General features: G+C 38.4%; 1 protein-coding gene across 2 annotated transcripts in view; it reads left to right on the top strand.

The window, feature by feature from the left end:
- The first annotated feature begins 1,047 nt into the window (after window positions 1-1,047).
- Window positions 1,048-14,616, top strand: part of CBR4 (carbonyl reductase 4) — a 113,129-nt gene continuing 99,560 nt past the window's right edge. For both annotated transcript variants that reach the window (XM_053703814.1, XM_053703813.1), the window contains exon 1: window positions 1,048-1,083. The gene's annotated coding sequence lies outside the window, so the exon portion shown is untranslated. The remainder of the gene's footprint in view (window positions 1,084-14,616) is intronic.

Below are 14,616 nucleotides of genomic sequence, written 5' to 3'. Positions count from 1 at the left end.
ATTATTATATATTTTGTTAATTGTAGAATTATATGGGAACATAAACATTTAACAATACGCCCAACAATTAGATGCTTCCCAAGAGATGCAGGTCTGAGAGAATAGAAAGTACACCCCTGCTATTGCTGCCAACTGTTCTCAACAAAACTGATCAGTGAAATGAGATAGGTGAGGTTATGATAACCTACAGTCTCTGTCAGTTATATGTCCGGATGAGACAAAATATCAGACAGACAACTCTGAAGGCTGTCAGCCATATACCCATATCTGCCATAAACTAAGTCACATCCCATCAATAAAGTGCCCTGTATTACTTCATATATATATTTGCAGGACAGCCAGTAGAAATTTGGACTGTCCAGTTTAATGCTGCACCTTAGTAATTATGACTATGGTTGTAGTGTTTCCGCTTTGTGGGGGGGAATACAGAAATGGAAATTTGCAAAATTAATAATGTAACATCACACAGAAAAGAAAGCATTTTAAAATATTGTGTCTATAAAGTTAGCTGCTGCTGTGGACCTTTAAAATATTGATCATTATGGTAAATTCTTACCTGTTTGGTAACCCTATATGGTGGTGAATATTTTATTTTAATCAAATATTAAAGCATGATTGACTCCTATAAGTGGCATAGATTGCTGTACGACAAACATAATGAAATTGCGACATCTTGCGGTAGATTTAGAGCACTGACAGAATGGTATAGTTTTATCAAAAGCAACATACTAGTAAGAATAAGAAAAATCTAACCTGAAGTCGTTTGAAGAGACTTAAAATAATACATCGTCTGACACACCTGGTAGAGCTTTCTAAACACGTAAAATTGTGACGGAATTTGCGGTATCCATTGTGACGATGAATTATTACAAGTCAGTTGGCATGTACAGTACTGTACTAAAAAAATGCTTCTGCCCTCTGCGGGCAGCCGTAACGCGCGGGATAAATTATTTGAGTATGTTTGTCCTTAGCAAGGATCCGTAGAATTCATGTTGCGCGTTAAATGGTTTTCTGATTCTTGCTAGTACCCGTAGTTAATTGCTAAAAATAAAGTGCACTTATGATCTGGTGTTTGATGTCGCGGTATGTTGTGATCAAATTGATTACTGAACTAATTTATCGTATTGCACGCTCTGATGATTTACTGTGTCATGACTATAATTATATCTAGATATCAGTAGTTTTATATTAAATATCTAAAAAAATAATGCAGAGAGGGGCGAGAAGACGATCCGGGCACCATTCTCTCCCTCTCTTCTTGAGTTTCGTTATTACCTTGTAAACTCACTGGAGCCCAGTATGATAAATTTCCTATGCTGCACAGTGATTGCTTGATATAAACACAAGCTCATCCTAACTGGCTACAGAAAAGGCTTTTCAAATAGTCTGTCCACAGACTGCAAAACAGTTTAAATTGTGCTATCAAGAAGACAGTGTTAAATGCTTTTAAATATTTTTTGTATGCAGCTATTTTACAGTGCAGTGATTCATTTCAGATGCACATATTGCAAAATACTTTACTACTCCTTTAAAATCCACGTGTAATGGTTCCTCTTTATTTTAAAAGTCAGGAAATGCAAATGAGCTATCTAACTTTACTATGGCATGTGTTAAAGGAACATGAAACCCCAATGTTTTCCTTTATGAATGAAATAGAGCATGTGTTTTTAAATAACTTTCCTATTTAATTCTGTTCTCTTATTTGTTTTGTACTCTTGTTATCCTTTGTTGAAAATGATACCGAGGTAGGCTCAGGAGCTGCGCATGTTATTGGCCAACCCAATGCTTTGTTAGCGCCTAGAAGTGCATTGCTGCTGCTTCTTCAATTAATGATAATGAGAGAATGAAGCAAATTGTAATAATTGTAGTAAATTGGAAAGTATTTTAAAATTGTATTCTCTGTTTGAATCATGAAAGAAGAAATATTGGATTTCATGTCCCTTTAATGCTTGTAATATTATTTCAGCACATCTTGTGGGTGATTGCTGGATTTTCTAATACACAACACCTAGAGGTGACTTCTATTAAAGTCTTGAGTTCAGTATAAATATATAAGTTCTTCTCAAGTGCCTAATCCAAAAAGTGTTAATGTACCCAACAAGTATAATGACAACTTCCACTAATACATAATAATAGTAATGTTTTGGATTTTTAAGCTTAAAATGCGTTTGCCTCTTGGCTTAAAGGGACAGTCTACAATAGAATTGTTATTGTTTTAAAAGATAGATAATCCCTTTATTACCCATTCCCCAGTTTTGCATAACCAACACAGTCATACTTTTTACCTCTGTGATTCCCTTGTATCTAAGCATCTTCTGACAGCCCCCTAATCACATGAATTTTTATTTATGATCTATTGACTTGCATTTAGTACTGTGTTGTGCTAACTCTTAAATAACTCCTCGAGCGTGAACACAATGTTATCTATAAAGCTGGTGAATGGGTATTAAATGCATTATCTATCTTTTAAACAATAACAATTTTAGTGTAGACTGTCCCTTTAAACTCTGAATATGACCTGATTAATTATTGGGAATGAAATACCTTTAACAGTGGTTGAGGGACATAGTTCCAATAATGAGGTTTCCGTATGCTGTTTGATTAAGATTAAAACAAAAATAAAATATTTTCTTTTACATACAATTTGAGAAAAGCAGTTCTCTTTTTTGATATAACTTTTCACTTGCATTGTATTTGACAACATTATTGTTTTGCTAAAAACTGTGTAATGTAGCGATTCACTAAAAATACAAGAGGTTTGTCATTGGACTGTAAAATGGAATATAATTTGAAAAAAAAAGGTTTTTGTCTAAGTTACGTATTTTACATTACAATACAATTGCTATGGTCGAGTGATGGCACCTTGTTTAGATGGTTTTGCTTGTGTTGATACATATTTGATACACATTTGTTATGATTGATACATATATGGTAGCATTTACATTTACACACTCCATTAAAACACACTCTCTTAACAAGGAGTCATGAGGGTTATGGTGTTTTAATATCAAAGCAGGGGGAGGTAATTAATTAATGTGTATCGGGCAATCATGCACTTTTAAATATCTTTTAAATATTTGTTTAGAACAGTAGACTCTAGTGGCTATGATTACGGCTTTAAAGCTGAAATGCGTAATCCGGTCTTGACCTTACGCCTGCTGGATGTGAGAACTCTGGATGTATACTTTTTATATGGACATTGTGAATAAAAGTTACGTTTTATGGATGGCGAGCTTCTGTTCTTTGTCTGTGAGATTCTTTTTAAAGGGACAGTCAAGTAAAAAAAAAACAATTTACTTTTATTACTAATTTTGCTTTGTTCTCTTGGTATTCTTAGTTGAAAGCTAAACCTAGGAGGTTCATATGCTAATTTCTTAGACCTTGAAGGCCACCTCTAATCTGAAAGCATTGTGACAGTTTTCACCACTAGAGGGCGTTAGTTCATGTGTTTCATATAGATAACATTGAGCTCAGACACGTGAAGCTCCTAGGAGCAAGCACTGATTGGCTAAAAATGCAAGTCTGTCAAAAGAACTGAAATAAGGGGGCAGTTTGCAGAGCCATAGATACAAGGTAATCACAGAGGTAAAAAGTATATTATTATAACTGTGTTGGTTATGCAAAATTGGGGAATGGGTAATAAAGGGAGTATCTACCTTTTTAAACAACAAACATTCTGGTTTTTACTGTCCCTTTAAGTGGCTATATGTTTGTGGACTGGCTGAAGTTAATACATCAGTGGGCGAAAGTTGTTTGAAAAGCCAGGGAGCATCTAATGAAACCATGTTTTGAGGCACTAGCAGTATCATTTTGGCTATTCAAGTTCTTCATTGTGGAATAATGTATTCTCATTTTCATAATCAATAGTGCTATGAAATTAACATGAATGAGAAAAGACAGTTACATGCGCTGTAGGACAGTGCCATGTGTTACCATCTGATGTAGGTCACATTTACACCGGGTGTTATACGTGAGCTTACATGCCAAGGAAGTAAAGATTAGGATTGTGACTTTAAAGAGACATTGCAGGCAGTAGAATATTTTATGCATATTTATAGTGGCAATTAAACAAGATTATGAAAAGCTGCCTAATGCTGCATTGTTGACACATGCCCTACACAAAAATAAATGCAGTGTTCTCTGCAGGACCAAATTAAGGCCAAATTACAAGTGGTACACTAACAGTTACGTGCCAACGAAAAGGGGTTTATCGTGGCTGTTTGCGCGCTTCGGGTGTATTACAAGTTGAAAGCAAATGCGTGAGCTCGATTGCAATTTACGCTAGAATAATTACGTGTCCTTAGAGCTCTGTTCGCAAAACAAAAACGTTGCACAAAACACATCAAAAAAGCATTACAAAGTATAGTTAAATATGAAGAGAGAGGAAACAATGGCACTACTCAAATTAATGGTATATATTGAACGTTCCCCTTATAAATTACCAAAGTAATGAGTACACCTAATATTAGTATACTCCAGTATACAGTTTATAATCTGATAGGGGTTGGTGCTTGTACCTACTGGCAAACTTTACAGGGAATCAGTAAGAAACTGACAAAAGGGTACAAATATAGCACTCTAAGAACGTTTCAATATAGCATGATAGAAATTGATGTGTTAAAAAATAACTTTTATTAGATCAAATTAAAAACAGGGGATTAACATACATTTTAAAATCAAAATTTGGGTCCACTACCAGAGGCCAGACAATATTACTGCTGGCTTATAGAGACAAACACCCTGGTTAGGTTACTGTGAAGTCTCAAGTAAAAAATGACACAGTTGTCTCTTTTGAATGTTACTCATATAGTAGTGATAATGGTACTAGATTTGGGTCGTCCTGGGTCAAAGATATATATAGGATTGTGTAAGTATTAGGTATACGGTGTATCACTTGTTATTGAGGATATTTGTTTAGGATATAATATAATCATAGATGGAATAGGTCTTTAGATCAAAGATATGTGGCTCTAAGAGGTTAACTATTCTCCTCAGTGGTTAAGTTAACTTATTTGCAAAACTCTAGCCTTGTAGTACCAAGGTAGGTAGGCTCTGAGTTGTGCTATAATGCCATATTATGTCATTGGAATGGATTTGTGCCTTTAATATTCATCATATTTGTGATATGGTATCACTAAAAGTGAACTTTTACCTAGGGTATCTTTTGTTCGTGTTAAGTGTGTTTGGCTTAGTGGCCTTGGATACCCTTGTACACAAATTTCTTCAATACCAAAAGAACTATAAGGAGTGAAAAGCCTGATAAGCTCCTCTTCTTTTACCTATTAATACCTTTATTGATAATTCCACTTGGGTGCCTTATAATGCTACTGTGAGGAGTCAATAAGTGAACTCCTTAGTTTTGTTACCTTTTAATACCGCTAATAATACCGCTGGTAAATATCTAGATTAGGATAAACCTAACCCTTGTTAGTATATTACCTTGTGAATACCGCTAATAAGTATCAAGATTAGGTTAAGCCTAACCCTATGTTACCTTTTGATACCGCTAATAAATATCGCTTTGGAAAATATAGATTAGGATAAGCCTAACCCTTGTACCTGTATTACCTTCTAAGTACCGCTTGTAAATATCTAGATTAGGTAAGGCCTAACCCTTGTACCTGTATTACCTATGTGAGTTATCAAAAGTATAGTAGTCCAGCTGACTTGGCTGGATCGGCGTTTACTAAGAGCCGCATATATATATTACCTTGTGAATACCGCTAATGAGTATCAAGATTAGGTTAAGCCTAACCCTATGTTACCTGTTAATACCGCTAACAAATATCGCTTTGGAAAATATAGATTAGGATAAGCCTAACCCTAGTACCTGTATTACCTTCTAAGTACCGCTTTTAAATATCTATATTAGGTAAGGCCTAACCCTTGTACCTGTATTACCTATGTGAGTTATCAAAAGTATAGTAGTCCAGCTGACTTAACTGGATCGGCGTTTACTAAGAGCCGCAAATGCAATAATGAAATGATAATGAAATAACATTATCATTTTAAATTAAGGTAGTGGATTAACAAATTAATTTAAAAGCAACAAACAGGGAAGAACGGGGGGACGCCACTGACGCGTTTCGCCGTGGTGGCTGTATCAAAGGGCAGTCTCACTCTGTCTTTGTGAGATTTAAATACCCTTCAATGTTAGCGGATTGGCTGCTGATGGAGGCCTTGGTTGTATCAACCAATTTGATTGGTGGAGAAAATAGGTGTGTATTGTAGATGCATTCTAATTGGTCCATTTGCCGTAGTTGCTTGTTTGTGTTTATATTGTAAATATGGTTATCCCAGAGGCAGAACTTTTTTTCACTTTCTGCGATGAGTTTTTTAGTGAAAAACTTTCTGCAGGTCATTTTTAGATTAAATTTAATTTTAAATTAGGCGGTTACACTAAAGCACCAGTTTGATTGTATTGTGTTAGCTAACTGGAGAATAAAGCAATATTTAAAGTTTTATAATATAGTGCAGTAGTTGAAAATTGTATTGCAAATTAGCTGCAGACATACTCTAAAAAAGGTGCATTGCTTATACGAACGTTTTACATTTAGAAAAAAACAGCTTTGCAGACTGTGAAAGCCTAGGGGACGGGCTTGAAAAAATCTCTGAGAGCCAGTCAATTAATGCACTGCTACTTTTCAGCGCTACTGCATATTTCACTGTTCACTTCAAACAGCACGTTGCTCTGGAGGAACTGTGATAAGGAAAACTTACACAGTGCAGCTAGAGAACAGCCTAATGTGAAGCAGCTCTGAAAAGTTTAATCGCTAACTAACAGTTCCTGCATGTGTCCTGTTCTTTCTGCAGACATGCTGCATGTTCTGCGATGACATCTCAGATCACTGTATGTTCTGCCTTGGGGATGGTTATCTGCTTGTAATTCACGTTACTTATTAGTTGGCTAAATAGCTCTATTATCCCTTTTATAAAGTGATACTTGCTGTTATCCTTTTATTATATATTTCATTTTAGAAGTTCCTATCGTTGTTCATAGATTATGATTGGTTAAGAAAGCTGTCAATGTTTCCTTTACTAAGGTTCTCATTGGGTGTTGTTTTTGTCAATCATGCTTACTCGTTATCAAGTCTAACCCTTTTATGAATCGTAGAAATGTATACGTAATTCATTTGTCGATTGAGTCATTCATCGTCATAGCTTATCTGTCATTGGGTGCCGGATCTGTCAGTCATGGTGGTTTGGTTGCGAGGAAAGAGGTGAGTAGTGATTTGTCGGAAGTCCGACACATGCGGAAGATTGACAGTTCCGTTTGACAAATCACTACTCACCTCTTTCCTTGCAACCAAACCACCATGACTGACAGATCCGGCACCCAATGACAGATAAGCTATGACGATGAATGACTCAATCGACAAATGAATTACGTATACATTTCTTCGATTCATAAAAGGGTTAGACTTGATAACGAGTAAGCATGATTGACAAAAACAACACCCAATGAGAACCTTAGTAAAGGAAACATTGACAGCTTTCTTAACCAATCATAATCTACGAACAACGATAGGAACTTCTAAAATGAAATATATAATAGAAGGATAACATAGCAAGTATCACTTTATAAAAGGCATAATAGAGCTATTTAGCCAACTAATAAGTAACGCGAATTACAAGCAGATAACCATATTTACAATATAAACACAAACAAGCGACTACGGCAAATGGACCAATTAGAATGCATCTACACTACACACCTATTTTCTCCACCAATCAAATTGGTTGATACAACCAAGGCCTCCATCAGCAGCCAATCCGCTAACATTGAAGGGTATTTAAATCTCACAAAGACAGAGTGAGACTGCCCTTTGATACAGCCACCACGGCGAAAAGCGTCAGTGGCGTCCCCCCGTTCTTCCCTGTTTGTTGCTTTTAAATTAATTTGTTGATCCACTACCTTAATTTAAAATGATAACGTTATTTTGTTAAAAAATCTATCTGCCGCATTTGCGGCTCTTAGTAAACGCCGATCCAGTTAAGTCAGCTGGACTACTATACTTTTGATAACTCACATAGGTAATACAGGTACAAGGGTTAGGCCTTACCTAATCTAGATATTTACAAGCGGTACTTAGAAGGTAATACAGGTACAAGGGTTAGGCTTATCCTAATCTATATTTTCCAAAGCGATATTTGTTAGCGATATCAAAAGGTAACATAGGGTTAGGCTTAACCTAATCTTGACACTCATTAGCGGTATTCACAAGGTAATATATATATGCGGCTCTTAGTAAACGCCGATCCAGCCAAGTCAGCTGGACTACTATACTTTTGATAACTCACATAGGTAATACAGGTACAAGGGTTAGGCCTTACCTAATCTAGATATTTACAAGCGGTACTTAGAAGGTAATACAGGTACAAGGGTTAGGCTTATCCTAATCTATATTTTCCAAAGCGATATTTGTTAGCGGTATCAAAAGGTAACATAGGGTTAGGCTTAACCTAATCTTGACACTCATTAGCGGTATTCACAAGGTAATATATATATATATGCGGCTCTTAGTAAACGCCGATCCAGCCAAGTCAGCTGGACTACTATACTTTTGATAACTCACATAGGTAATACAGGTACAAGGGTTAGGCCTTACCTAATCTAGATATTTACAAGCGGTACTTAGAAGGTAATACAGGTACAAGGGTTAGGCTTATCCTAATCTATATTTTCCAAAGCAATATTTGTTAGCGGTATCAAAAGGTAACATAGGGTTAGGCTTAACCTAATCTTGATACTTATTAGCGGTATTCACAAGGTAATATACGTACAAGGGTTAGGTTTATCCTAATCTAGATATTTACCAGCGGTATTATTAGCGATATTAAAAGGTAACAAAACTAAGGAGTTCACTTATTGACTCCTCACAGTAGCATTATAAGGCACCCAAGTGGAATTATCAATAAAGGTATTAATAGGTAAAAGAAGAGGAGCTTATCAGGCTTTTCACTCCTTATAGTTCTTTTGGTATTGAAGTACATTCATTCATAACGGCATTACAAGGTCCAATAGAGGAGTTTTACCCCTTTTTACCTCAAATTAGAGTATATTCAGTATTATACTGACAGCATAAAGACGACTCTATAATTAAATGAGATATTTTTACCGCTTAGGTGGCCTTATTTCACACTCATTTGGCCACTTCAAGGAAGATTAACTTGTTACAAACTACTCTAAATAATTATCACAGGTACACAGCTTGGGTTCTTTCTAAGATATTAATAACTATAATTAAAAGATATAACAGAGGAATTTATTTTCCATATTTCACAGCGGTACATGGTTACCAAGCACATTCTCAATAGTGTCATAAAGGTACTAGAAAGGAGTATTTTCTTTCACCCCCAAGGTTTCACATGATATCTTAACATATCCATCAAAATGATATCATAAGGTATTGGTGCATATTTCCAATCCAAGGCACAACAAAGAGATTCCCTGTTTATTCAGATGTATTCATAGTCACAGGTTATTCCAATGATCATATAAATACAATAGTGAAAATTATACTCTATCTACAAGAAGGGAATACAGTCAGAAATTTGTGTACAAGGGTATCCAAGGCCACTAAGCCAAACACACTTAACACGAACAAAAGATACCCTAGGTAAAAGTTCACTTTTAGTGACACCATATCACAAATATGATGAATATTAAAGGAACAAATCCATTCCAATGACATAATATGGCATTATAGCACAACTCAGAGCCTACCTACCTTGGTACTACAAGGCTAGAGTTTTGCAAATAAGTTAACTTAACCACTGAGGAGAATAGTTAACCTCTTAGAGCCACATTTCTTTGATCTAAAGACCTATTCCATCTATGATTATATTATATCCTAAACAAATATCCTCAATAACAAGTGATACACCGTATACCTAATACTTACACAATCCTATATATATCTTTGACCCAGGCCGACCCAAATCTAGTACCGTTATCACTACTATATGAGTAACATTCAAAAGAGACAACTATGTCATTTTTTACTTGAGACTTCACAGTAACCTAACCAGGGTGTTTGTCTCTATAAGCCAGCAGTAATATTGTCTGGCCTCTGGTAGTGGACCCAAATTTTGATTTTAAAATGTATGTTAATCCCCTGTTTTTAATTTGATCTAATAAAAGTTATTTTTTAACACATCAATTTCTATCATGCTATATTGAAACGTTCTTAGAGTGCTATATTTGTACCCTTTTCTCTTGTTAAGTGTATCCAGTCCACGGATCATCCATTACTTATGGGATATTCTCCTTCCCAACAGGAAGTTGCAAGAGGATCACCCACAGCAGAGCTGCTATATAGCTCCTCCCCTCACTGCCATATCCAGTCATTCTCTTGCAACTCTCAACTAAGATGGAGGTCGTAAGAGGACTGTGGTGTTTTATACTTAGTTTATTTCTTCAATCAAAAGTTTGTTATTTTTAAATGGTACCGGAGTGTACTGTTTATCTCAGGCAGTATTTGGAAGAAGAATCTGCCTGCGTTTTCTATGATCTTAGCAGAAGTAACTAAGATCCTTTGCTGTTCTCACATATTCTAAGGAGTGAGATAACTTCAGAGGGGGAATAGCGTGCAGGTTTTACTGCAATAAGGTATGTGCAGTTAAAATATTTTTCTAGGGATGGAATTTGCTAGAAAATGTTGCTGATACCGAAGTAATGTAAGTAAAGCCTTAAATGCAGTGATAGCGACTGTTATCAGGCTTATTAATAGAGATACATACTCTTATAAAAGTGTAATATAAAACGTTTGCTGGCATGTTTAATCGTTTTTTATATATGTTTGGTGATAAAACTTATTGGGGCCTAGTTTTTTCCACATGGCTGGCTTGAATTTTGCCTAGAAACAGTTCCCTGAGGCTTTCCACTGTTGTAATATGAGTGGGAGGGGCCTATTTTAGCGCTTTTTTGCGCAGAAAAAATTACAGACACAGACATCCAGCTTCTTCCTGCATGTTCCAGGACTTCTCTGAAGGGCTCAAAAGGCTTCAAAATTCGTATTGAGGGAGGTAAAAAGCCACAGTAGAGCTGACTGTTTAAAAAACGTTTTTGTCATTTGTTATTCCGTTTTTGGTATTAAGGGGTTAATCATCCATTTGCAAGTGGGTGCAATGCTCTGCTAACTTGTTACATACAATGTAAAAATTTCGTTAGTGTAACTGCTTTTTTTCACTGTTATTTCAAATTTGGACAAAATTTGTGTTTCTTAAAGGTGCAGTAACGTTTTTTTATACTGCTTGTAAACTTGTTTTAAGTGTTTTCCAAGCTTGCTAGTCTCATTGCTAGTCTGTTTAAACATGTCTGATACAGAGGAACCTACTTGTTCATTATGTTTGAAAGCCATGGTGGAGCCCCATAGGAGAATGTGTACTAAATGTATTGATTTCACCTTAAACAGTAAAGATCAGTCTTTATCTATAAAATAATTATCACCAGAGGGTTCTGTCAAGGGGGAAGTTATGCCGACTAACTCTCCCCACGTGTCAGACCCTTCGCCTCCCGCTCAGGGGACGCACGCTAATATGGCGCCAATTACATCAGGGACGCCCATAGCGATTACCTTGCAGGACATGGCTGCAATCATGAATAATACCCTGTCAGAGGTATTATCTAGATTGCCTGAATTAAGAGGCAAGCGCGATAGCTCTGGGGTTAGGAGAGATACAGAGCGCGCAAATGCTGTAAGAGCCATGTCTGATACTGCGTCACAGTATGCAGAACATGAGGACGGAGAGCTTCATTCTGTGGGTGACATCTCTGACTCGGGAAAACCTGATTCAGAGATTTCTAATTTTAAATTTAAGCTTGAGAACCTCCGTGTATTGCTTGGGGAGGTATTAGCTGCTCTGAATGACTGTAACACAGTTGCAATTCCAGAGAAATTGTGTAGGCTGGATAGATACTATGCGGTGCCGGTGTGTACTGACATTTTTCCTATACCTAAAAGGCTTACAGAAATTATTAGCAAGGAGTGGGATAGACCCGGTGTGCCCTTTTCCCCACCTCCTATATTTAGAAAAATGTTTCCAATAGACGCCACTACACAGGAATTATGGCAGACGTTCCTAAGGTGGAGGGAGCAGTTTCTACTTTAGCAAAGCGTACCACTATCCCGGTTGAGGACAGTTGTGCTTTTTCAGATCCAATGGATAAAAAATTAGAGGGTTACCTTAAGAAAATGTTTATTCAACAAGGTTTTATTTTGCAGCCCCTTGCATGCATTGCGCCTGTCACTGCTGCGGCGGCATTCTGGTTTGAGGCCCTGGAAGAGGCCATCCATACAGCTCCATTGGAGGAAATTATTGACAAGCTTAGAACGCTTAAGCTAGCTAACTCATTTGTTTCTGATGTCATTGTTCATTTGACTAAACTAGCGGCTAAGAATTCCGGATTCGCATCCAGGCGCGTAGGGCGCTATGGCTTAAATCCTGGTCAGCTGACGTGACTTCAAAGTCTAAGTTACTCAACATTCTTTTCATGGGGCAGACCTTATTCGGGCCTGGCTTGAAGGAAATTATTGCTGACATTACTGGAGGCAAGGGTCATACCCTTCCTCAGGACAGGGCCAAATCAAAGGCCAAACAGTCTAATTTTCGTGCCTTTCGAAATGTCAAGGCAGGAGCAGCATCAACTTCCTCCGCTTCAAAACAAGAGGGAACTGTTGCTCATTCCAGACAGGCCTGGAAACCTAACCAGTCCTGGAACAAGGGCAAGCAGGCCAGAAAACCTGCTGCTGCCCCCAAGACAGCATGAAGGAACGGCCCCCTATCCGGAAACTGATCTAGTGGGGGGCAGACTTTCTCTCTTCGCCCAGGCATGGGCAAGAGATGTTCAGGATCCCTGGGCATTGGAGATCATATCTCAGGGATATCTTCTGGACTTCAAAGCTTCTCCTCCACAAGGGAGATTTCATCTTTCAAGGTTATCAGCAAACCAGATAAAGAAAGAGGCATTCCTAAGCTGTGTGCAAGACCTCCTAGTAATGGGAGTGATCCATCCAGTTCCGCGGACGGAACAGGGACAGGGGTTTTATTCAAATCTGTTTGTGGTTCCCAAGAAAGAGGGAACCTTCAGACCAATCTTGGATCTAAAGATCTTAAACAAATTTCTCAGAGTTCCATCATTGAAAATGGAAACTATTCGGACCATCCTACCCATGATCCAAGAGGGTCAGTACATGACCACAGTGGACTTAAAGGATGCCTACCTTCACATACCGATTCACAAAGATCATCATCGGTTCCTATGGTTTGCCTTTCTAGACAGGCATTACCAATTTGTAGCTCTTCCCTTCGGGTTGGCCACAGCCCCGAGAATCTTTACAAAGGTTCTGGGCTCACTTCTGGCGGTTCTAAGACCGCGAGGCATAGCGGTGGCTCCGTATCTAGACGACATCCTGATACAGGCGTCAAGCTTTCAAATTGCCAAGTCTCATACAGAGATAGTTCTGGCATTTCTGAGGTCGCATGGGTAGAAAGTGAACGTGGAAAAGAGTTCTCTATCCCCACTCACAAGAGTCACCTTCCTAGGGACTCTTATAGATTCTGTAGAGATGAAAATTTACCTGACGGAGTCCAGGTTATCAAAACTTCTAAATGCTTGCCGTGTCCTTCATTCCATTCCACGTCCGTCAGTGGCTCAGTGCATGGAAGTAATCGGCTTAATGGTAGCGGCAATGGACATAGTGCCATTTGCGCACCTGCATCTCAGACCGCTGAGACCAGAGATTCTCTTCTCTGGTGGCTATCTCGGGTCCATCTGTCCAAGGGTATGACCTTTCGCAGGCCAGATTGGACGATTGTAACAACAGATGCCAGCCTTCTAGGTTGGGGCGCAGTCTGGAACTCCCTGAAGGCTCAGGGATCGTGGACTCAGGAGGAGAAACTCCTCCCAATAAATATTCTGGAGTTAAGAGCAATATTCAATGCTCTTCTAGCTTGGCCTCAGTTAGCAACCCTGAGGTTCATCAGATTTCAGTCGGACAACATCACGACTGTGGCTTACATCAACCATCAAGGGGGAACCAGGAGTTCCCTAGCGATGTTAGAAGTCTCAAAGATAATTCGCTGGGCAGAGTCTCACTCTTGCCATCTGTCAGCGATCCACATCCCAGGCGTAGAGAACTTGGAGGCGGATTTTCTAAGTCGTCAGACTTTTCATCCGGGGGAGTGGGAACTCCATCCGGAGGTGTTTGCTCAACTTATCCATCGTTGGGGCAAACCAGAACTGGATCTCATGGCGTCTCGCCAGAACGCCAAGCTTCCTTGTTACGGGTCCAGGTCCAGGGACCCGGGAGCGACGCTGTTAGATGCTCTAGCAGCTCCTTGGTTCTTCAACCTGGCTTATGTGTTTCCACCGTTTCCTCTGCTCCCTCAACTGATTGCCAAAATCAAGCAGGAGAGAGCATCGGTGATTGTGATAGCGCCTGCGTGGCCACGCAGGACCTGGTATGCAGACCTAGTGGACATGTCATCCTTTCCACCATGGACTCTGCCTCTGAGGCAGGACCTTCTAATACAAGGTCCTTTCAATCATCCAAATCTAATTTCTCTGAGACTGACTGCATGGAGATTGAACGCTTGATCCTATCAAGGCGT

Source organism: Bombina bombina, chromosome 2 (genome assembly GCF_027579735.1).
Source record: "Bombina bombina isolate aBomBom1 chromosome 2, aBomBom1.pri, whole genome shotgun sequence".
Taxonomy (NCBI): Eukaryota; Metazoa; Chordata; class Amphibia; order Anura; family Bombinatoridae; genus Bombina; species Bombina bombina.
The sequence above is the reverse complement of the archived record's forward strand: the minus strand, read 5'-3'. Positions and strand labels throughout refer to the sequence as shown.